The sequence below is a fragment of the Rhinolophus ferrumequinum genome, chromosome 14 (assembly GCF_004115265.2).
Source record: "Rhinolophus ferrumequinum isolate MPI-CBG mRhiFer1 chromosome 14, mRhiFer1_v1.p, whole genome shotgun sequence".
Lineage (NCBI taxonomy): Eukaryota > Metazoa > Chordata > Mammalia > Chiroptera > Rhinolophidae > Rhinolophus > Rhinolophus ferrumequinum.
This window is the reverse complement of record NC_046297.1, coordinates 48,717,296-48,741,905: the sequence shown is the minus strand read 5'-3', so window position 1 is coordinate 48,741,905 and position 24,610 is coordinate 48,717,296. Positions and strand designations below refer to the sequence as shown.

At 38.6% G+C, this 24,610-nt stretch overlaps 1 protein-coding gene across 4 annotated transcripts in view; it reads left to right on the top strand.

Annotated features, from left to right (window-relative positions):
* Nucleotides 1-24,610, top strand: part of RSPO2 (R-spondin 2) — a 155,307-nt gene that overhangs the window by 2,122 nt on the left and 128,575 nt on the right. The window lies entirely within an intron of this gene.

The window sequence follows — 24,610 nt, the reverse complement described above, 5'->3', positions numbered from 1 at the left end:
GCTCTTTCCCACCTCCCCTGTGGCTCATCTATCCCTACCTTCCCCCACGCACACGCGCCCGAAATCCTCATCCCAGATCGCTATGGACACAGCCTAGCATAGTGTGTGTGTGTGTGTGTGGTGTGTGTGTGTGTGTGTGTGTGTGTGAGAGAGAGAGAGAGAGAGAGAGACAGAGAGAGAGAGAGTTAGAGTTGCGGAGGAGTAGCATATCGAGGTGGAGAAGCTGTATTTCCAGGAAAAGGGCAATATTGATCTCTTTTTCTGGATCCTAAGAGTAGTAGGCACGATTCACGGAACTTTCTGTGTTGAGCAGTAACTCTTGAGCAGGTTTTCTGGGGAGCGCTCGCCCGCAGAGTGATGTTTTGGGGACAGGCCCGACTTTGCCCTCTCCACTTACTTCCCTCAAAAGCAGCTATTTCTGAGAGAGGTTTCTGTTCTCACTGAAATTCACTTGCGGCTTTTGAACCGCTTCCTCCCACTCCATCACTTGTGTGCGCAGCGGGAAGGGCGAGTGAAAATCTCCAGAAAGGTTTCAGAAAGCTAGCTTTCCTGCAGATTTGGTGCGCGAAGCTCATCTCTGAGTCCTGCGGTGGCTGCAGCTAATCCAACTGCATTTGAGGGACAGAGCTGCTGAACACAATTAGGTCTTCTGGGGGATTTAAACAACTCCCCCTTTCTTTTTCCCCACCTTGTATGTATTAATATTACCCGCTCCTGGGAGGTGCACCGCACGCAGCCCCTTAGAGCTATCTAGTAATTTGGACTTTTTCGCGGTTAGAATTTGTCTTGAGTTTAACACATCTGATTTTTCTGGGATATAAATGTCTCACTCGACCTGTGATGTGATTTGTTTATAACTCGTTTTATGGAGTCTCCGGTCCTACATCCAGATTTGGGAGAGAGCTTTTCGCGTTCTAATTTTTCATAGTTTTTTTTAGGACGTCGTTAAGCTGTTCTCACCTACCCGTGGGGCTGAAGTTGGCCCGCCCAAGGGCAGCGCTCGAGATAACTCTGGCGTGCGACTTTCTTAGCCCTGTTCAATTGACACTGCAGACCTGTGGGTTATAAGGATCCCCCTTTCTCTCACTCTCTTTCTCTCTTTCGACATTTGGAAAATGCAACTTTTCAGAAATTATTCTGCATAAAAATACTAGGGAGAAATTTCTTCCCAGAGGTCATGAAAGTGTGATATTGATATTAGTCTTGGAAAAGTCCCTTTCCGTCTCTCTCTCTCCTCCCCTCACCCCCAATGGCTCCTTCTCCACCCCAGTGTTTTCTTTCAAGGTATTATTCAGTAAAGTTGGCAATTTTTTATTACACTGGTCAGAAGTGTTTGGAGAGACTTTTCCCCCTCTTAGAAGCAGAAGTTGCAGTCCCCTTGGTTGAAGAAACTCAAGGGCTTAAAGCTTGGGAAACATAGATTGTTAGCAGATTTACTAATTCAGGGATGCCTTTCTCATCCAACTGACTGTTGTGGCTGTGTAGGGAAGAATCACAAATATTGTTTTAGTAGAACTTAACGTGGAGATGCTATTTGGTGGAGAATGACATTATAGCACTCCTGCGGCCAGAAGAGAACACTGCATGCTTTCCTCCTCAGTGCCGTCTTCAAGTCCTGCCTATGCCTTCTTAGGTATCTGAGGCAAAACCTATTTATTTCAAAGCTGCTTTAGCAAAATCTCATACCTTCCACATCCCCACATGCTGACATTTAGAAACTAAATTCTGAAGTGTGCGATGGTAACTTCGCCAAACCAACCTTTCCATTTAATAAAATTCAAATACTTTCAAGTACATGTAAATTGGTAAAGTTGTACAGAAAAAAAAATCTATCAAAGTGTATCCCCCACCCCCTTTTTTTTTTAACAGATGTTCCTTCCCAACTCCCAAGTTTCTGGCTAAAATAACTGCGGTCCTTAAAAGTGACCACACTATCTGTTGCCAACAAAGGGTGTACTGTGTTTTTAATTAAAAGTGGAACTACTTAAAGGGCTGGCTAGACAGTGTAGGGTGATAGTAGCTTTGCTGCCTTGCAAGGAAGCTTAAGGATTGTATTGTGAGAGTATTGAAATGAATAGAGATCTAACTCAGGTTGTGTGAGTTGTTCCTCTTCACAAACTTAAGCTGGTTTTAATTGATCTCATGTCCACTGATTGATCCTACACCGATTGTTGCGCATACCACACAATCGGCTTTCCCAAAGGAGATTGGTTTAAATGAGTTCCTTGGTGAATGCTTGACGACTAGCCAAATCATGTCAGCAGTGACAGCTGACAGGCTAGAGCCTATTGTGGTCCCAACATTTCCCCCCTTTCTCTTTGTTTTCAGATAGTGGCAGTTAAATATTACTTTCTAGGAAGGAAAGTGATTAGTACCTTCCAAAAAGAAGGTGTTGTGGCTTCGGAGATCAGTTATTTTCTTGGCTTTGTGCTACGATGTAGGCAGCAATGATACCAGGATTGGTTAGGCTAATGCCTGGGATCTGATTCTTTTTTTTTTTTTTCCTTCCATATTCCATCTGCAAATAATCAAACCTTCACTGTGGAGCATTCTCAGAACTTCTTTGGCATTATGTTTAGTCTACTCTATGATCTCAGATGCGCTATAATATCATTTTCTTAATGAAATAAAATTCTTGGCAGAGATCAGATAATTTAGTCAGTTGAAATCAATTGCATCCAGTCTGGAATAGAGAGCAAATATATCATTTAACTCCGTGTTTTATTTCAAAATATAGCCAGAGGATTGAGAGAATAGAATTTTGACCTTCCCTACTTTTAGACAAACCGTTGGATGGGGGAGACCATCATGAACAATACCAATTACTCTTTGTTCCCTTTATTTAGAAAACAAATTCATAAAATATAAATGCATTTAATAAACACTAATAGAGCCTGGCAGCAATAAGTTAAAAAAAATAATTAGGCACAAACACAATACTGAGAATGAATATCTTGTAGAGAGGAGACACTGCCAATGTTTTGAAAAGCTAATTGACAACTCATGTGTATGGCGGCAGTAACTCATTGGACCCCTCACCCACCTCCCAGTTCAAAAGCATAGTCATTATTAGCTACTGTTAACCCGTACTGCCTGTATCTGTCCTGGGACCTCTTGCGATTTGTTTGTATTGTAAACTGGGTTATTTGATTCGTTTTATTTTTTGGAATGGTTGTAAGCCACATTTCAGGTTGAATTACTGAAAGGTGGATAGGCAAATCACAACTTCATTATAGTCTCCTGGGATTTCTTGAGCTTGGTGCATAGTGATTTATTTTTACATCTCTTTCATTCTGTGTATAGGCTCAGTCACATTTTAACTAGGGCTTTATGAAAACTTCTTGATAAAACTCTTTAAAAGCAGCAAGGCCCCTAACCGTGATTCGTGTTTCTGGTGGTCTGGTTGGTGGTAGGGGGCGTGGTATGACAAGTGTTTCCTGCTGTAGCCTTTTCCATACTGAAGTGTGGAAACATCTCATTTTCCTAAGATTAGATTTGGCTTCTTCCATGAAGCTGAAGTATTTATCACAAACAGTGTGGTGTATTTCTGGCAACTGATGTTGGTAAAAAAAACATAAATATTTTCTCTTAAACCTCATAGGGCTAAATCAATTTGTATTTTTAAAAATTTAATGAAGAGATTAAATGTCTAGCCATTACATTATTTTGTACACCTGAAACTAATGATAAAAAAAATTAATGAAGCGATTTGGAGATATCTGGTTTTACAAGTACTTTTAGTAATAGCATATTTCTTGCAGTATTCTTTCAAAATACAAAATGGCACATGGAACATATTAACCTACACTTAAATGAAAAAGCTTCAAAATACATTTTGTATGCTTACTTTTTTAAGTTCCAGAGTATTTCAGGAAAGCTGATGTGATGTTTAACTTTGCAACATAAGCATGTTCTTTCTTTTCTTTTGTTCTCTCTTTTGTTAATGGGCTGCTTTTTCTTCCCGCAGAATTCTGAGTTTTTCCGGCTAGTATCTTACTAGTGCATGGAGGTCAGAAAGTTGCCGTGCCCCAGCCAACATCTTATTTAGCTACTGAAATTTGGAAGTGATTCAGAATAGGTGACATTCCTCCAGGTCTCCATTTAATCCTGGCTTTCTTTATCTGCTTGTAAAATCCAGCTTGGGTAGAATCCAATATTTGCAGAAATCCCAAGTTGGAAATGACACTTCTAATTCCTGTATGCAAACCCAGCTCTTGATTTATTGTCCAGGCTACTTTTGACTTCTTTCCTTTCAACCAACTGCCTTTTAATCCTTTTTTTTTCCTTCTGGAAATAAGCATTCTTATCCCAAGGCCAGGGAATAGATGACAGACGAATCATTTGATAAAACACCTGATAACCACACTGCTAAAGGGAGGTAGTAAGTTCTGGGATGAAAATAAAGTTTGAAACTTCCTTTTTTTTTTTCAAACTATCATGATGTTCATTATTTTTTCCCATGATCTGCAGCATTCAAGGATTGACCATTAGGTAAATACAGTGTGGCGTGTCCATATTTATAAATTTTCATATTTTTAGCTGGGATACATATGGAAGGTGCTAATTAATACTAAAGTGCATATATTACGTACATAACTATGATAGGGAATGTATATATACCTGTATGTATATGTGTGTGCATATTTAGGTGTGTAGGTATATGTTGAAAAGGGGGTGGGGACGGTATGACTTTGGAGAATTGGGTTTTTGTGACTAAACAGGATTTTTACTTATCTTTCTCAGTTCTTGTTTTCTCTTCATCTTTCTCTCAGGATGACAACAAGACAGAGGACAGTGGAAGGGAGGACAAGAAAGGGGAGGGAGGGAGGAAGAGATGGATGAGAAAGGAAGGATAGAGCATTTTTAGTTTGTCCAAAGCCAACCCCCCACCTAGTCTCCTCTAGGATATTTCTGTATGAGTCACCCTCTTTTCAAGCATGCTGCTGTTCCCCAATTTTAAAATTCTTAATTTCCTCCTTCCTCACATTGTTTTCCAATCTCTTTCCCTTTTCTTCACTTCTCCCCTTTCCTTCTCTTGCTTAACAATCCTCTCGTTCACTCTTCAATCTGTAACAATCTGGCTTCCACCTCCATCATTGTACTGAGAGGGTTTTCTTCATCCATATTCAATACTCACCTCATTGCCAACTCCACAAATATTATCACAGTCCCCTATTACTCGTTCCTCTGGAGATATCTTATCACTCGTTTCCAAAGAAAGTCTCTTCCTTTGGCTAGTGACACCACACTCTAGTTGTGTTTCCCACTTCTCTTTGATCCCCTCATTGAGAGCAGGCGTAGACTAGTATTTCTTTACCTTTATCCTTTCATTGGGGATTTGACCCATCCCTGTATCTTAGACTGTAATTTCAATGTAGAGTCTTTCAACTCAAGCCCCAACATTTTACAGAATGAATGATTTTTTTGAGCTGCAGATTATGTTACCCTCTGATTTCTCATCTATTGCTTTATGGATAGCTATTCCACTCCATGCACACTTAAACTTGACAACTCTTTCCTCTTCTATGTCCTCTCCTAACTGTGTTCCTCTGCCTGTGTTCTTCTTTCTATTCATGGGGTTTCTATGTGTCAAGGCTGGAAGCCTGTTTTATTAATTCATTCAGATTTAGTGAGTCTACCTCAGAAATGTTGTTTACATCCACCCCATCCTTCCCTTTACCAAAGGTTATTTTCTAGTTCAGACCCTCACTGACTCCTCATGTCTCAGCAGCCACTTCTTCCTCACTCCATCCTTTACAGTGTTGCCGCACTGAATTTTTCTCATCCACAGATCTAATCATGTTCCGTCTTTGCTAATAGACCTCCAAACATCCCAGGTCTCCATATGGACAGTACAATAAATGTCAGTCTCTTCCGCGTTGCATTCAAGAGTTCCCCACCATCTGACTGTTGTAGCCTGTTTCCAAATCTCTATCACCCTGAAAGCACTATACGCTTGAGCTATACCAGATTACTTCATTTCCAAGCATACCATGTGTTTTCATGTTTTTATGTTGTTGAGCATGTGGTAGACCCCAGGAAAAGGGCACTGCCTCTACGAAGTCTTCCTGGAATTTTCCGCCTTTCTTCTGAAGCCAAAGTCAATTATTCCCTCATAGTTTTCTTAGCTTTTGGTGCCACTCTTAAAGAACTCTTATTTTCACATTTATTCTGGTTATTTTGTCACATGTGGTGACTTAATGAGAAAGGCTGGCTTTTTTATCTTTTTTTTAATTCGAAAGTCTTTGGACATAGTTGCAGTTTGAATGAATGGTTAGATAATAGGTGTAATGAGTTTAAAGACAAACAAAAAAACCCACTGAGGTATAAAACCATCCCAGCCCAGTCCTTATTCTGAGGTCTCTTCTCAAAATCTTTGCCATTTTACAGAGTGCTAGTGCCTGTTGCGTATCCACATATGTGTTATGTGCCTTTGGATCAGCTCCCACTCCTGACATTCCCACACCCTTGTGAATGAATGAGTGACGTTTGCAGTGGCCTGTCCTCCGCAGCCCCGCCCAGCCCCCATAGATTCATGCCTGTGGCTTCTCTTATGGAGACTTCTATCGGTGGATCTGTTTGCTATTTGAATGATAGAGTATCTCAAATGACGGGTGAGTTTGGGGCATGGTAAGGTAAACTCTGGGAGGAACCTGTATGTTAGAAACACTTCTAGAGAAAGGGTCGATAAGGGATTTTCATCCCCAAATACTTTGCCTGTACGAATAATCATTTAGGGGAAAATTAAAGAAAGTGGTGTCTGTGTTCTTAAAGGCAATCATATTAATAACATAAATTAGTGCAGGAAAACATTCAATCTGCATTTTTTTATGTTTATGACTTTAGTATAAATATAGCTATGTAGACATACCTGTGAGAGACATAAGTAGGGGTGTGTATGTGTGTGTGTGTATTTCAGAACAAGTTCTTCTGTTGGAGTGCATAGAATACATAGGTTTTCAGTATTGTGCCTTCCAGGAGAGCCCTGAGATATTACTACCCTTCAAAGGAGGTGAGACTGGGTTGACTTTTCAAGAAGGTGAGCTGCTTACTGAAATAAATACGATTTTTAAAACTAACAGTTAAATGGAAGAGAGCTAGAACTAGAATCCAACCTTCCCGAATTCCCTGGCCTTTCCTGTACACAGTACACCTTTAACATAAATATTCATTTAAAAAGGAAATAAATCACCTTTGAACCCATTCAAAAGGTCTTTGGTGTATAGACTTTTGTTGAGCCTCAGAACTTCCTAGAACTCATAATTATGCTAATAACATAACTGATACTAAGTAACTGAAGGCTGAGGGGGTAGATTAATTGAGGTGTAGGACCATAAGTATTATATAATCTGATAAAAATTTGCCTACTGCGTTGGTAAATTTTTTGATCACTATTGTTTTTTTCAAAAAAAATCATTATTCTTGTATATGAATTATAGTAACCTCTTATATTTCTGGAACAACAGTAACCAGAATAAATATGTGTGTTTGTGGGTGCACGCTTGTGTGTGTGTCAACATGTGTTTGTATGTATGTATGTATTTTATGTATACACACATATAACCATCGTAATACAATCAGAGTAACCAATCAGGATTAGAGAAAAGCTATTAAATACTGTTTTTACCATAAAGCATTGAGAAACAGACATAGGTAGCTTTCCCTCTTATATAGTTGTTTGGGGAAAACCTTTACAATTTACTTAAAACCTTTCAATTTTCATCACCTGCTGAAGGATATTAAGAACACTCATAAAACAGGTAGGCTTGCGCAGAACATTTCTTTTGAGTAGGGTTTCTTAACTTGGCTTCCAGAGGTGGGGCCAGGGTTTTTCTGTCTACTGAAATTAGAAGGAAAATCTTTTCTTGTTGTGGGGGTAATGTATAGAGAGAAGATCTAGAGCTTTCACTGAATTCTCAAAGTGACTCATGGTTCATTTCTTGCCTTCAACAGGTTAAAAAGCTTTGGTTAAAGAAATAGGAGGTCGACCTTCTTAATTAGCATGATGCCAAACGGCTGCTTCAAATTGGTATAGAAATTTGTTCCCTAAGTTTATTTTCCATGTGTGGGTTTCCAGCCATTTGCCCTGTGTGTATTCACAGTATGAGGACACATTTGAAGCACTATCTCAAGATTTATTTCAGTAAATAATTACTTGGCTAATAATCTCTCACGCAAAAAATAGTTGTTAAACTCTCCTCTCTATTTCCCTAAAAAGTTTACAAAAATATAAATAGTATAAGGGGTTCTGTTAAAACTTCTCATATGGTCTAATTTTGATCTCATTAATACAACAATAATATAGAGTGTTAGAAATCGCTGTTGCAGTTTTCCAGCTGATTGCATACGGTGCTGGCATTGATGTGACTTGTATCTCTCACACTGCTGGTTCATAGACTGGTCAGAACCAGGCTGAGCACTCTTCACTTCTGGCCAAGTGGGCCTCTGCTAGATCCTTGCTTCTGGGTCAACACATTTAGAATTGTTCTACAGTGATGGCCTTAGCCTCTCACCTCTCATTGCTGGATATGACTTGCCACGCAGCCACTCCACAATTAAAACACTCCGACCGATAGAGGGCACACTTTGCATTCTTTTCCTTATGCTTTGTTCTCTGAAGTTCTGTAGGATTTGTGCTTGCTTTGCTTTGCAGCGTAGGTTCAGTTGGTAAAACTGCTTTGCTTTCTCCAGAAAGATTGATGCCATCATCATCTTGACATTCTCACAGAGAGGGAGGGAAAAAGGAACCAATAAAGAGAGCTTTCAGTCTTAGCATTTCTGGTCTCTAATCTCCTTTTGACAAGATCTTCTCACTTAACCAACCTCACAGTTTTAGTATCTGGGAGGCAGATGTTAAAGTTAAAGACTGCATTAACCTGGAGATGGATGGATTCCAGTTTCACATACTCTTGGAAAACATTCATTCATTTGTTTGTTTGTTTTTTAAAAAATGTTTTCCGTAAAGTGCATGCCTACAAATTTACGCAACTGGTAAAATTTGGAGTTGCCCAAATGATTTCAAATTAATACTTCCCAATTAATTGTTTCCCAAATTCTTTCATCTTTATGGAGAGACCCATTTCTTTCAATAAACTCTCGCATTTTAGCCTTCTGAGAATAGTGAAAATTATCTGATTTTATTTTGAAAATCCAAAGTTTAATTTTTTTAAAAAAGATTCTCTTCCCTCTCCTGTAATAAAGTCTGAGGTAGGATTTAAAAATTCTCTGACCCCTCGTTGTTGTTCACCTTACATGCTATGTTGGAAGTCTCTTTTTGGAGTCAAAAGCTGGTTTTGAATGTTGAGGGATTTGTGCTGTATCATCATTAACCTGCACATTTAGTCTATCACACTACTTTAGTTTCAAGACCAGGTTTCAGTTTAGTTGAATCATAGTGGGGTTAATATTGCTCTGACTAAGTGACGTATTCAATGCCCATCACCCCCATCCCCCTTATAACCCTTTGGGGTAACAATGATATTTGTTTCCTCTCCTCTTCCACTGCCATAATTGGTCTTTGAAGACTCCCCACTGAATGAGAAACACTTGCAGCCCAGTGAATTGAGAAGCGTTGCACCTGGGACTCCCAGGTTACCTTTCCTAAATATACATTAAATTAAGGCAGCCCTAGTCTTTGACTTGTCATGTGCTCTGGGTAGTTCTTGTAGATAGAAGAATACTTTGTTAAAATTAATGCTAATTTTTGACACTTGCTTCTTGATGTGTTAGAGGTTCACTTTCTTTGGAGGTGTGTCTATATGTGTGTTTAAGGATCAGGTTTGTAGGGGAATTTTGAGGGACTCTTGGGTATTAGTTCTGGGCTCTTCTCAGTAGATATGAGGAAGTGGCCAAGAACAGCTGTAGGTTGGGAGATTGGAATGAGTACACTAGCTTAAATTTTTATTTATCCAAGGATCTGGACATCTGTTTGATACTTTGAGAGAAATCAGAGCTGTCTTGTCCACAGCATTACTTCTACTGGTCAAAGATATCTTGTGGAAACCCTCCTTCTACCAGCTTAGTATAGTGGAGAAACTTGTTTAGGGTTAGGAGACTAAGTAATTTGAAAAACCAAATGTTGTTTGATAATGGACAGCGGTAGTTCCCAGAAGCACAATTAGTGGGTTGAGGTTAGTTTGTTGTGGAGTTAGGGAAGCCCTTCATCCCAGGCCTGGTGGTCAATAAGTCATGCCGTGGCTGATGTGATTCTTGACTGAATCCTGTCAGTTATGAAAGATTTCTTCGTTCTTCCTTTAAACAATACTATCTGAAAATTGATGTAGGGCTTAGAAATTGCCCCTTGAAAATTGATCATCCAAAATTATGAATTTGATACAATTTAATCATTCCCTTATTCAGAAGTAAAAATAATTAGTTCTTTGCAGCTGTTATGGGTGATCTTAATATGATTTGGATTTGAAAGTGACTCAAGTGACTAATAACTGTTCTAAAGGCTTTGGCAAGCTACAAGTAGTCATCTTTGTGTTGAATTCCAGAGAAAGGTGTGAAGAAATGGCAGAAGCTGGACCTAGAGAGGGGAAGAAAGAGAGGGAACAAGGTCACTCCTTCCTGAGACTTGAAGCCTGTTTTGTGGAGAAAAGATGTGATTTATTCTACCCCTTGGAATTAAGACAAAATAAAGGAACTTCACAGGAAGATTATAGCTTATATTTAGGAAACTATCCATTAATGGGAGAGATCCTGAATCTTTGGAAATTGCCTTTTTCCAACAGCAGAGGGTATCTTTTAAGAGTTTTGTAAAGTCAGCGACTGTTGAGTGTAGAGGGACCTCTAAGGACCATTCACACCATAAGAGCCACAGTGAGACATCTGTAATACATCTGGCATCTCATAGGTATTTAAATAGAAATTCTTGTTGACAACTATTTGGACTCAAATTATAAGATTCTTGCCTTTCTAAATAGAGGAAACTGAACAAAATTGCTTAGATTCTGCATCATATGCCTCTTGAGTCATTATTCTGAACTTCAGTAATAAATAGTACTATAGATATTATATAAATTTAATCTGAATTCTTAAAAAAAAAAAGACATTTCCTAATTCTTGTATGACCATGATGTTGATTTCCAGAACATTTCATTATAAGCCTGAGATTTCAATGCAACTGTAAACACCATGGGTTATGCCATACAGTTTTTTTCTTTTTAAAATGGGGTTACTAGCCTGGTAGATAAAGAAGCATTTGACAAAAATTCATCATTAATAATACTTTGCATGTATGAAAGCATAATAGGCTTAAAAAATCCTTTTGGGAAAGGTAGAGAAATGCAGTTATATCTACGTATGTTACTTGAATTACATTCGACGGAGAGGGGTGAGTAATGAATGGACTGATGTCCACTTTGAGGGAAGACTCTGGTGTAGTACAGGACACTCTCTTCAGCCTTGTTTGGAACACTGTTTTCTTAATGGCTTGGTCGAAGACAGATGGCCTGCCAATCACACGTCTGCATAACATGAAGTTGAACAGGACATGTAAAATGTTGGTTGACTGGTTACAAAAAGATCTTGATGGCTGGGAATGACAGGATGAATTGATGAATGAAATCTTAACAGGAAAAATGTAGCGTTTAGCTCTGAAGTTCAAACCATCGAGTGAATGAAATGCTTTGATTTGTGTCAAACCATCGCCTCGTGTTAGCTTGAAGAGCAGGATGTTGGAGACAACAGGTTTTCACTGGTTTTTTACTCATCCTGAGTTTACGAGGTGATATTGTTGCAAAAAGAAATGGGCTGCATTAAGGGAAATATTTACCTAGATTCAAGAATGAGGCAGATGAAGGTTCCCAGCCCACGCCAGTGTTCTGTTCTTCTCTAGATGTCAGTACTTTCAGAAGTGCACTGGCAGCACACGTTACAATACTGTATTAATTTCCTAGGGCTGCTGTAACCAAGTACCACAAACTTGGTGGCTTAAAACAACACAAGCTGATATTCTCACAGTTCTGGAGGCTAGAAGTCCAAAGACAAGGTATCAGCCGGTCTATACTCCCTCCAAGACTGTACAGGAGGATCCTTCCTTGTCTCTTCCGGCTTCTGGTAACCCTAGGTGTTTCTTAACTTGTGGCAGCCTAACTCCAGTCTTTGCTCCATCTTTACATGGCTGTCTTCTCTCCGTGTCTTCCCTTCCTTCTCTTTTCTTGGAAGAATATCAATTATATTGAATTAGGGCCCACTCATGAACTCATGTTAACTTGATTACATCTGTAAAAGCCCTATTTTCAAATAAGGTCATATTCTCAGGTACTGGGGGTTAAGACTTCAACATGTCTTTTTTGAGGGACACAATTCATCTCATAAGTCCCAACCTTTTCAGACCCTGTGGGTTCTTTAAGTCCTCATTTTATTTTCACAACCCTGTGGAATAAGTATTATTATTTTTTTACTATTGATTGCACTATACTACTACTACTACTAATTATTATTATTATCAGTAGTAGTAGTAGTAAAAGAAGCAGTAATGATGGCAATAGAAGATAAATAATTAGAAGTAGGGCCTTTGCACATAGCCATACAGACTGTGTACTGGACATAAAACATATTAATAACACCCCCTGGACTTATGCACACAGTGACCCTGGGTGGGAATGGTTTGTAAGAGAATAGGGTTTGGACTAGGAGACTTCAATTTCCTTTCTGTTCCTGACGTTCTTTGAAATTGTGTGAATCCAAAAAATCACGTGGGCGTGTTTACTACTTTTTCAAATCATGAATCACATTGGCTTCTTGTTCAGCAGAAGCTGAACATTCTGTTTAGCTGGTTTCCTATTGAAGTTTACTGTCCTCTGAGAGCCGTTAGCATCCCCTATGGGACGTGACTGCAATGCTAGTGTCATCTCCTGTACCTTGCTTCTGGTGTGAGTTGTCTCACTAGTTTCCTCTGATTTTTGAGTAGCATTGACTATTGGCATTGCCAAGGAGCTTGATGTATTTATGCTTGTGTGCTATATATAAAGGACTAGTAAGAATATTCTTCTAAATATTCTCAAGTTTTAAATGAGAAAAATTTTCAGACATACAAAAAAGCAGAGAGGATAACATCATGAGCCCCATGTACCCATCACCCAGATTGAAGATATGTTGAGATTTTTGCCACTTTGGCTCCATCTGTTCTTTTTTTTTTTTTTAAATTTATTGGGGTGACAATTGTTAGTAAAATTACACAGATTTCAGGTGTACAACTCTGTGTTACATCATCTATAAATCCCATTGTGTGTTCACCACCCAGAGTCAGTTCTCCTTTCATCACCATATATTTGATCCCTTTTACCCTCATCTCCCACCCCCCATACCCCTTACCCTCTGGTAACCACTAAACTATTGTCTGTGTCTATGAGTTTTTGTTTCTCATTTGTTTGTCTTGTTCTTTTGTTGTTTTTGGTTTATATACCACATATCAATGAAATCATATCGTTCTCTGCTTTTTCTGTCTGACTTATTTCGCTTAGTATTATACTTTCAAGATCCATTCACGTTGTCACAAATGTTCTTATATCATCTTTTCTTACAGCCGAATAGTATTCCATTGTGTATATATACCACGACTTCTTTATTCATTCATCTCTCGAAGGACGTTTTGGTTGTTTCCAGGTCTTGGCCACCGTAAACAAAGCTGCAGTAAACATTGGAGCACACGTGTCTTTATGGATAAATGTTTTCAGACTTTTTGGGTAGATACCCAGGAGAGGGATTGCTGCATCATATGGTAATTCTATTCGTAATTTTTTGAGGAACCTCCACATTGCCTTCCATAGCGGCTGCACCAGTCTGCATTCCCACCAACAGTGTTTGAGGGTTCCTTTTTCTCCAAAGCCTCTCCAACACTTGTTACTATTTGTCTTGTTGATGATAGCCATTCTGACTGGGGTGAGATGATATCTCATTGTGGTTTTTATCTGCTTTTCTCTGATGATTAGTGATGTTGAACATTTTTTCATATGTCTATTTGCCATTCGTATGTCCTCTTTGGAGAAATGTCTCTTCATGTCCTCTGCCCATTTTTCAATTGGGTTGTTTGTTTTTTGTTGTTGAGTTTCATGAGTTCCTTGTATCCTTTGGATATTAGCCCCTTATCGAAGGCACTGTTTGCAAAAATCTTCTCCCATTCAGTTGGTTGCCTCTTTATTTTGTCGATGGTTTCTTTTGCTGTGCAGAAGCTTTTAAGTTTCATATAGTCCCATTTGTTTATTTTAGCTTTTACTTCACTTGCCTTTGGAGTTAAATTCATAAAATGCTCTTTGAACCCAAGGTCCATAAGTTTAGTACCTACGTTTTCTTCCATGCAGTTTATTGTTTCAGGTCTTATGCTTAAGTCTTTGATCTATTTTGAATTAATTTTGGTAGATGGTGACAAATAGCAGTCCAGTTTAATTCTTTTGCACGTGGCTATCCAATTCTCCCAGCACCATTTATTGAAGAGGCTGTCTCTTCTCCATTGTATGTTTTTGCTTCTTTGTCAAAAATAATCTGTCCATATTTATGTGGTTTTATTTCTGGGTTCTCAATTCTATTCCATTGGTCTGTGTGTCTGTTTTTCTGCCAATACCATGCTGTTTTGATTATTGTAGTCTTGTAGTACAAGCTAAAGTTAGGGAGTGTGATAATTCCAGTATTGTTCTTTTTTCTTAAGATTGCTTTGGCTATTCGGGGTCTTTTGTGGTTCCAAACAAATCGGATGATTTTTTGTTCTATTTCTTTAAAAAGTGCCGTTGGGATTTTGATGGGCATTGCATTAAATCTGTATATTGCTTTGGGTAATATGGCCATTTTAACTATGTTGATTCTTCCAGTCCATGAGCACGGAATGTCTTTCCATTTCTTTGTGTCTTCTTCAATTTCTTTTAAAAATGTCTTATAGTTTTCAGCATATAGGTCTTTCATATCCTTGGATAAGTTTATTCCTAGGTATTTTATTCTTTTTGCTGCAATTGCAGAAGGAATTGTTTTTTTTTTTTTTATTTCTTTTTCTGAGATTTCATTGTTAGTATATAGGAATGCAATGGACTTTTGTATGTTGATTTTGTAGCCGGCAACTTTACTGCATTCATTGATTGTTTCTAATAGCTTTTTGGTGGAGTCTTCAGGGTTTTCTATATATAGCATCATGACATCTGCAAACAGTGACAATTTAACTTCTTCATTCCCAATTTGGATGCCTTTTATTTCTTACTCTTGCCTGATTGCTCTGGCGAGGACTTCCAACACTGTGTTGAAAAGCAGAGATGATAGGGGACAGCCCTGTCGTATTCCTGAACGTAGAGCAAAGAGCTTCAGTTTTTCACCATTAATTATGAGATTAGCTGAGGGTTTGTCATATATGGCCTTTACTATGTTAAGGTATTTTCCTTCCATACCTATTTTATTAAGTGTTTTAATCATACATGGATGTTGTATCTTGTCAAATGCTTTTTCTGCATCAATGGATATAATCATATGATTTTTGTTCTTTATTTTGTTTATGTGATATATCACATTGATGGATTTGCGGATGTTGAACCATCCTTGTGCCCCGGGGGATGAACCCCACTTGGTCGTGATGAATGATCTTTTTAATGTATTGTTGTATTTGATTTGCTTGAATTTTGTTTAGGATTTTTGCATCTGTATTCATCAGATATTGGTCTGTAGTTTTCTTTTTTGTGTTGTCCTCACCAGGTTTTGGTATCAGGGTAATGTTGGCCTCATAAAATGAGTTAGGGAGTACTGTCTCTTCTTCAATTTTTTGAAGAGTTTGAGCAGGATTGGTATTAGATCCTCTTGGAAGGTTTGGTAGAATTCACTAGTGAAGCCATCTGGTCCAGGACTTTTGCTTTTGGGAAGGTTTTGGATGACTGATTCAATTTTGTTACTGGTGATCGGTCTGTTTAGATTATCCAGTTCTTCATGGTTCAGCCTAGGAATTCTATGTCTTTCTAAGAACTTGTCCATTTCTTCTAGGTTATTGAATTTGGTGGCATATAGTCCTTCGTAGTATTCTTGGATGATCCTTTGTACTTCTGTGGTGTCCGTGATAACTTCCCTTTTTCATTTTTGATTTTGTTAATTAGTGTCTTCTCTCTTTTTATCTAGGTGAGTCTAGCCAAGGGTTTGTCAATTTTGTTAATCGTTTCAAAGAACCAGCTCTTTGTCACATTAATTTTTTCTATTGTCTTTTTGTTCTCTATTTCATTTAGGTCTGCTCTGATTTTCGTTATTTCCTTTCTTCTGCTGACCTTGGGTTTTATTTGTTCTTCTTTTTCTAGTTCTTTAAGGTGTAACATGAGGTTATTTATCAGGGATTTTTCTTGTTTCTTGAGATAGGCCTATAATGATATAAATTTCCCTCTTAAAACTGCTTTTGCTGCATCCCAAAAATTTTGGGAGGATGTATTTTCATTGTCATTTGTTTCTATGTATCTTTTGATCTCTCCTCTAATTTCTTCTTTGACCCAGTCTTTCTTTAAAAGTATGTTTTTTAATCTCCATGTATTTGTGTTTTTTCCTGCTTTCTTTTTGCAGTTGATATCCAATTTCAAAGCCTTGTGATCAGAGAATATGCTTGGTATGATTTCAATCTTCTTAAATTTGTTGAGGCTGATTTTATGTCCCAATATATGGTCTATCCTTGAGAATGTTCCATGTACATTCTCTATACTAGAAAAAAACGTATAGTCTGATGTTTTAGGATGAAGTGCTCTGTATTTGTCAATTATGTCCATTTCATCTAATGTGTCATTTAGGGCTGGTATTTTGTTATTTATTTTCTGTTTGGATGATCTATCCATAGCTGTCAATGATGTGTTTAAGTCTCCTAGTATAATTGTGTTTTGGTCAATTTCTCCCTTTAGTTCTGTTAGTAGTTGCTTGGTATATTTCGGTGCTCCCTGACTGGGGGCATAAACATTGATGACTGTTATGTCTTCTTGTTGTATAGTCCCTTTTACCATTATGAAATGTCCATCTTTGTCTCTTGTTATCTTTTTCACCCTGAAAAAGTTTCATCTGATATCGGTATAGCTACACCTGATTTTCTCTGGATACCGTTTGCTTGGAGTGTCAATTTCCACCCTTTCACTTTGAGTCTATGCTTGTCCTTGTAGCTGAGATGTGTCTCTTGGGTACAGCATATGGTTGGGATTAGGTTTTTGATCCGATCTGCTACTCTGTGCCTTTTTCTTGGTGAGTTCAGTCCATTTACATTTAGGGTGATTATTGATATGTGAGGATTTCCTGTCATTCTATCTTTAGTTTTCTGGTAAGGCTGTGTCTCCATTGTTTCTTTGCCTTTTTGTTGTTGTCTATTATTTCTGTGTGGTTGTATTCTATGATGTTTCCCTCTGTTTCTTCTTTTATTACAGTCTATATTTCAGTTCTGGATTTTTTTTGAGTGGTTACCCTTAAATTTATGTAAAAGAAAGTTTGATATTTAGAGTATTCCATTTTCTTCAGCACGCTTACTTTCTCCATTCCCATATTCTGGTTCAGGCCTTTACTCTCCCTCTTTTTATGTTTTGGTTGCCACAAATTGTCCCTGTTGATGGTGGTTGAATAGCTTCCTTTAGTATTTCTTGTAGTGCAGGTTGTGTATTAGAAAATTCCTTCAGTTTCTGTATGTCTGGAAAGGTCTTTATTCCTCCTTCAAATCTAAAGGATATCTTTGCTGGATACATTATTCTTGGCTCATAATTTCTCTCTTTCAGTGGTTTGAATATTTGGTTCCACTCCCTCCTGGCTTGTAGAGTTTCTGTTGAAAAATCTGATGATAATCTAATGGGCTTTCCTTTATAGCTTACCGTCTTCTTTTCCCTGGCTGCGTTGAGGATTCTTTCTTTGTCGTTGATTTTTGACAGCTTCAATACAATGTGCCTTGGAGAAGGCCTGTTGGGATTGAGGTAATTAGGTGTTCTATTTGCTTCTTGGATTCGAGGATCCAGTTCTGTCCACAAGTTTGGGAAGTTCTCATCAACAATTTGTTTGAAAATATTTTCTGTCCCCTTCTCTCTTTCTTCTCCTTCTGGTATGCCCATTATTCTTATATTGCTCTTTCTGATGGAGTCAGAAAGTTCTTGTAGAGTTGTTTCATTTCTTTTAAGTCTCAAGTCTCTTTCTTCTTCCATCCATGTAATTTCCAGGTTTCTATCTTCGAAGTCACTGATTCTTTCCTCCATCTGGTCAACTCTACTACCTAAGCTGGCTATTTCATTCTTAATTTCTTCTATTGAGTTCTTAATCTCCAGAAATTCTATTTGGTTCTTTTTTAAAATTTCAATCTCTTTTGTAAAATGCTCATGTTGTTCTTTGATTGTGTTTCTGAGTTCATTAAACTGCCTTTCTGTGTTTTCTTGCATCTCGTTGAGGTTTTTCAGAACTGCAATCTTGAATTCTCTGTCATTTAAATCACATATTTCCATATCTTTAAGTTCCTTTTCTGGAGACTTTTCACTTTCTTTTTGAGCTGTCTTGTTGCCTTGGTTATTCATGGCAATTACTGATTTATTATTTCTCTTTCTAAACATCTACAGGAATGGCTTCTGCAGCAGGTTGATAGGAAGAGGTCTTTCTTTTGTTTTCCAGTACTTGTTGGTAGAATGTTTCATTTTCTCTCCGACTGCAGCCTTTTATTTCTCTCATACGGTAGTGCTATGTTTTCTCTGCACTATCCCAGCTTCTCACACAATGGGGGGATTCCCTGGGAGACGGGCTTCTCCTCTGTTAATAGTTTGCTTGGGTCACAGGGCACAGTGTCCGTGTGGGTATGTGGAGAGCTTCTGAAGTTCCAAAGCTCTTCCTGCACCAGATTCAGAGCCCGTATGTTTCAGCAGTTCTGTTTACTCCTTCAGGGATCCGCCCAGATAGGTGGGGCCAGGGTCGTGGTGAGTTGTGAGAGGTGTCGCAGAGCAATGGCAGGGACCACCACCACAGCCGGTCCTGCTTCCTCAGCTCCGTCCCCTTTGCTGGAACTAGTTGGGCTGTGAATCTATGTCTGTGGTCCACAGTTATCAGAACAGCAAATATTCTGTTCTTTTGATCTGACACTGCTACTGTTCCACTTCTAGCACCGGGCAGGTGGGGGCGGGGCAAGCTCTGGGAAAGTGAGGAGGGGCGGCTAGTCTCAGTGCCTAAGGCTTCCGTTCTCTGCTCGGCAGTGAGGACTTAAACCACTGTTTTCAGCCTTCTTCCCTCAGTCTTTTTTCTGAGGTCTCTGCCATGAACATTGGGTTCAGCCGTGTTATATGCTGCCCCCTCTGCCCTGTGGGCCATAAGCGGAGCCCTAGCAGTCTGATTTCTTCCCTCTCCCGCCCTGCGGTAGTTCCAGGATGCAGCGAGCTTGGAGCACTGAACTAGGTCTGCGTCCTGCGCCTGCCCGCGCGGCTCCGTGTCTGTACTTCTCCCTTCCCTCCTCCCCAGCTCATGCAATTCACCCACCTTTAGGTGAATTCAGTAGTGGGCCTCTTTGTCTTGCCTGTCTGCTGTGCAGGGAGTCCTTTGTGGAGTTATAGTTGTTCGAGTAGTTGTAAACTCCAGGGAAGATTTACAGAGGCTCACCTCACACCGCCATTTTGATCTCCATCTGTTCTTTATCTTGTTTTACTTTTTATTGTTATGTGTTATAAAGCAAATCCCAGCCTGTATGTCATTTCACCCTATGTATTTCTGAATTCATTTCTTACAAATATGGTTATTTCTTGATAACACTTCTTAATCAGTATATAATCAAACGACATTAATTGCCTCAAAAATGACTTTATGCAGCTGGTATGTATGACTCAGCATTTAAGTAACATCCACCTGTTGCACTTAGTTGGTATGTCCCTCAAGTAACTGATTCAAAAGCTGTTACTTCCTTCCCACTCATTTTTTCATACAATTGACTTCTTGGAAAACAAAAAGTTTTCTGCAGAATGTCTGATATTCATTCTGGATTTTTTCATTTGTTCACTTGTGGGGGTCATTTGGCTTTATTCTATATCCTCCATATTTTCTGTAAACGAGAAACTCTCCTTGGAGGTTGGATTAGATTGTTCAACTCTTTTGGCTAGGACACTTCACAGGTGCTGCTGTGGCTTCATTTTATACCACATCAGGAAGCACACAATGTCCTGTTGTGCCAGTCTCAGTGGTGCTGAGATTAATCCATGTGTTCATGTGGTAACAGTCTGATCCTTCCATTTTAAGGTTTTTATTTAACCTTTTGTCTAATGGTTTCTTCCATTGATGATCTTTGAATCATCAGTTTCATTAGGAGTTGCAAAATAGTGATTTTTTTCCCCCAATTTTATTATTCCTTCCACTTTTAATAGCTAAAACACTTCTATTAAAAATCATTTCTTTTCAACTATAGATATGGTAGGAAACATAGTTCTTATAGGAAAAGCAGGCAATACACCTAATTCTTCCTTTAAGTTGTCAATTTGCAGAGCAAGGAGTTAATGTGTGTTCCGCTGGCCAGTGAATCAACTTTACTGTAAGTGAATAAAATGCTTTGATTTGTGTCAAACCATTGCCTGTCAGGTGGAGGAGGTGAAGTCTTCCAACAGTTTCTGCTTACTGAAACATTAGTGGTCGAATGACATTAAAAAATCTTTTTGGCTTCTGCTAACAAGAGTGAAATGCAAACCTTCTGAAAACCTGAATTCTATTAGACATCTTCTGATAATGTTTTCTGTTAACAGCTTTCAGAGAAGCTACTGAGTGAACATACAGTAGCTTCAGCCTAGTGTAATCTGAAGCTCATTGGGTAGGAAAACCATACTTTGTGCTGCTTAAATACTCTCTGGAAGGCTTAGAAAAGAGAGGAAGGAAAATATTTGAGGAGATCAACTGGATGTTGTAGAATACAAGTAACGTCACCTGAGGAGGAGTCAAGTTTCCACAAAGCTTGACCTAGAATGTGCTCTCTAAACCCATCAGTGGCTTGTTTTTTTTTTTTTGAGGTGCATTCTTTAAGTTGCCGGCCTACGAAGAAAGGGTCTAGATATTATGTGTTTTCAGTGGGTAAGTGACAGTGAAGTTGTAAAAAAAAATTAATATTCCTCCTAATTATTAGCTGCAGCTGGCTCTTTCAATTACAGAAGTCTTTTCTTTACCTATTTAAAAACTTAGCTCATTGCTACTAATCAAGTTACGATTGGTGTAGTTTTTGTATTACCCCCTGAAAGATACTGTGATATCTTGTATATTTAATAATTTTAGTATTTAGTGCAATTGAACATTTAGTTTACACAAATGTTTTTAGGAAGGATTAAATTAAAAAGCATGCTGGAAAATTTGAATATAAACATATTTAATACGTGGCTGACAACAGACAAACCTGTTGCTGGAGAAATACAACACTGTAGCTATACTTACGAGGAAAGTGCCTTCCCAGTATTTTGAGAGCAAACAGTATTGTGAACAAAAGAAACTGGTTACCTTGCAATCTAGGGGAACAGAACTGGGAATCCACGTTGCTTCTTTTACTAATGGAAGATTCTGGCGAATTAATTTTTTTCCCCTTCAACCTTATGTTTTTAAGTAAGAAAACAACTGAGCTATATCCACGAATTAGGACTAAGAATGCATAGCCTTCATACCCCATTTTTTTTCATTTGATTTTGAAAGTTATTTTGGTAATACATCCCCATATTATTGACACATTTAGGTGTTTTGTCTTGGAAGCAAGTGGTGAAGACTTTACACTGTGTTCATACAGGTAGTTGGTTAAAAATATGTCACTAACTGAGGAGGGTTTTTTTTTTTTTTCATGACTATAAACCCAACGTGAATACAATGAATACATTGTTGGAAATTTGGAAAATAGAGACCAACTCAATGAAGAAAACAAAACTAGCAATAATCTTTCCACTTAGTGATAACCACTGTTAACATTTTGGTTTTTATCTTTCCAGATGTTTCCTTCCCTTCTACATAAATATAAGGTTTTAAAACAATACATCATAAGCATATAATCTTAACTATTTTAATGACATCATTTATAATTCCTGGATCATAAGTTATTGTTCAACATGAAATTTTGAAATCCATTTTCTTATTGGTGGGCAGTTAAACATTTCAGTATTAATTTTTCAGTATTATTAATAATGCTGCTATGAATATCCTTGTACATCTTTTCCCATGTCTTTTTTTTTTTTTTTAGAAATCATTCACAGCATTAGATATAACAGTTAATATACTTTAATCATTGCATTTATTGAACTCTTGCTATGTGCTAAGCATAGTTCTTTGGGCTACGTATGGTGTTATTTAATCCTCAAATGACCTTATGAGGTAGGCTCTATTTTTCTCCCCATTTTATAGATGAAGAATAGGAGGCACAGTAAATAATTTGCCCAAGGTCACAGAAATAGTCAGTGGCAGAGCTAGAATTTCAGTTTAGGCATTTGACTCAGCCATAATCTTAACCACCAAGATGGAAAGGTGAGACTTTGGATCTTACTGCCAATTGTCCTCCAGAATATCTTAACTGATTTTTGTTCTGTAGGTGGGAGATGGTGTGCATATTGCCTTGAGCCTTGATAGTGTAATTTTTTTTTCTTTTAGAACATATCTTGTTGGATTATTCCTGTTGAGAATACAAAAGAAGCACCTCCTTTATCCCCCAAGAAGCTCACTATTTAAATAGAGAGATAAAACATTGTCTTCCCCCCGCCCTTTTTTTGTTTTGTTTCCTGGCTCCATATAATAGTAATATCCACTTAGTTGCTTAAACATTTATTCCTTGTTTTCTTAGCAATACCTGTTATTTCTTTGCCCCCTCTCCAATATATTTTGAATTACTCGTCTCTCTAAGTTTACTGCCATTTTGTAGACCAGGTTATCATCAACCCCCACCCCCCACCACCACCCCGAACTATATCGGTAGCTTTTCAAATGAACTTCCTGGATCCATTCTCCACAGGACAACCAGTGAGACTGCTTATAAAGTGAAAATCAGAGCATTTGATTCTGCCACTTAAATGCTGCAGTGGATTTCCAGTATATCCGAAATAAAACCTAAACTCCTTGCTCAGTCTGGAAGACTATGTGACCCAGTTGTCTCCAACTCTGTTTTTGTATCTCACTCCTATTGGCCTTTTTCTGTTTGTCAGACACTAAACTTGTTTCTGTCTTAGAAACTTTGCATGTGCTGCTTACTCTGTCTAGAAAGATCTTTCCCCATCCCTTTTCATGATGAGTTCCTTTCCCAATAACTATCTGAGGCAGCACATTCCTCTCTCTCTCTCCATTTTCTGCCGTTAAATTGTCTAGGATAGAGTGAGGCCCGCGGTGTGGGTTATGGCACAAATCTGAAGAGTACTTGCTAAGCCTGAGACTGAGTGACTCCTTGCATTTTGTACTGTAGGGGCCTCGCTCACCTCATCTTAGTCCCAGCCCTGCTCTGTTACACCAACTGTTTATTTCTTAAACGTGCTAGAATTTTCTCTTTGTTCCTGTAGCAGAGAACACTGTGTATTCATCAAAACCCATTTCTTTTGCCTCTTGGGCATGTAGCTAGATTGTTTTTCCCAGCCTCCCTTGGACTTAGGTGTGGCTATGGGCCTGAGTTTCGTAGTGGAAAGTGTGTGGAAGTGATAATATTTACTACATTGAGACCTGGCCCCAGTAAACCGTCTGTGGAAGAGTCTCTCACTCTTGTTGAGTCAGTCAACTTGGTGCAGAGGAGCCAGCCCCATTCCCTGAGCCCCTGGGGGATGACAGGACCATCAGGTGAACCGAGCTCGGGTCCCCATATGACCTTGGGGTAGTCTCCCTGCTGCATATCTGCACTGGATCGTTTGCAGCAAGATGGATGAATCTGGAGGACATTATGCTAAGTGAAATAAGCCAGACAGTAAAAGACAAATACTGCCTGGTATTACTTAAATGTGGAATAAAAAAAACCCAAAAACCCAAAACAGTCAAACTCATAGAAATAGAGTAGAAAAGTGGTTGCCAGGGGCTGGGAGTTGCGGAAATAGGGAGAGGTTGGTAAAAGGGCACAAACTTTCAGTTATGAATAAGATCTGGATCTCACGTATACCATGGTGACTACAGTAACAGTGCATTGTGTAACTGAAATTTAAGAGAGTAAAACATAAATGTTCTCGCTACACCTCCCCAAGCAACCCCCCTCCCCGAAAAAATAACCCAAAGGTAAATATGTGAGGTGATGGATGTGTCAACTCAATGGGGGTAATCCTTTCACAATATACATGTATCAAATCATCACATTGTACACTTTAAATATATGACAAACTTATTTGTCAACTGTACCTCAATAAAGCTGGGAAGGAAAAAACATCATTGCTTGCCCTAACTGAGGCACACTCTTTTATCCTACCAGAGCTTTGGAACAAAGGCTCCAAAGGGGTGGAGACCTTGCTCACATCACATCACTAGTGCCCAGTATATATAGTGCTTAGCCTGTCATGGGTGTCAAAGGAATATATATTTTTTGAACAAATAAATGCAGAATATCAAAGCAGTATATAAGCAATTCAAGATAGAAAGCAGATAGGAAATGTCGTCTGGGTTCAGAGGGGAAGGTGTGGATGATGCTCTAGGAAAAGATTTCATGAAAATGGGGCTTAACTCTTAAATGTAAGGTATTCGCTGTTTATAAAGTGGTCCT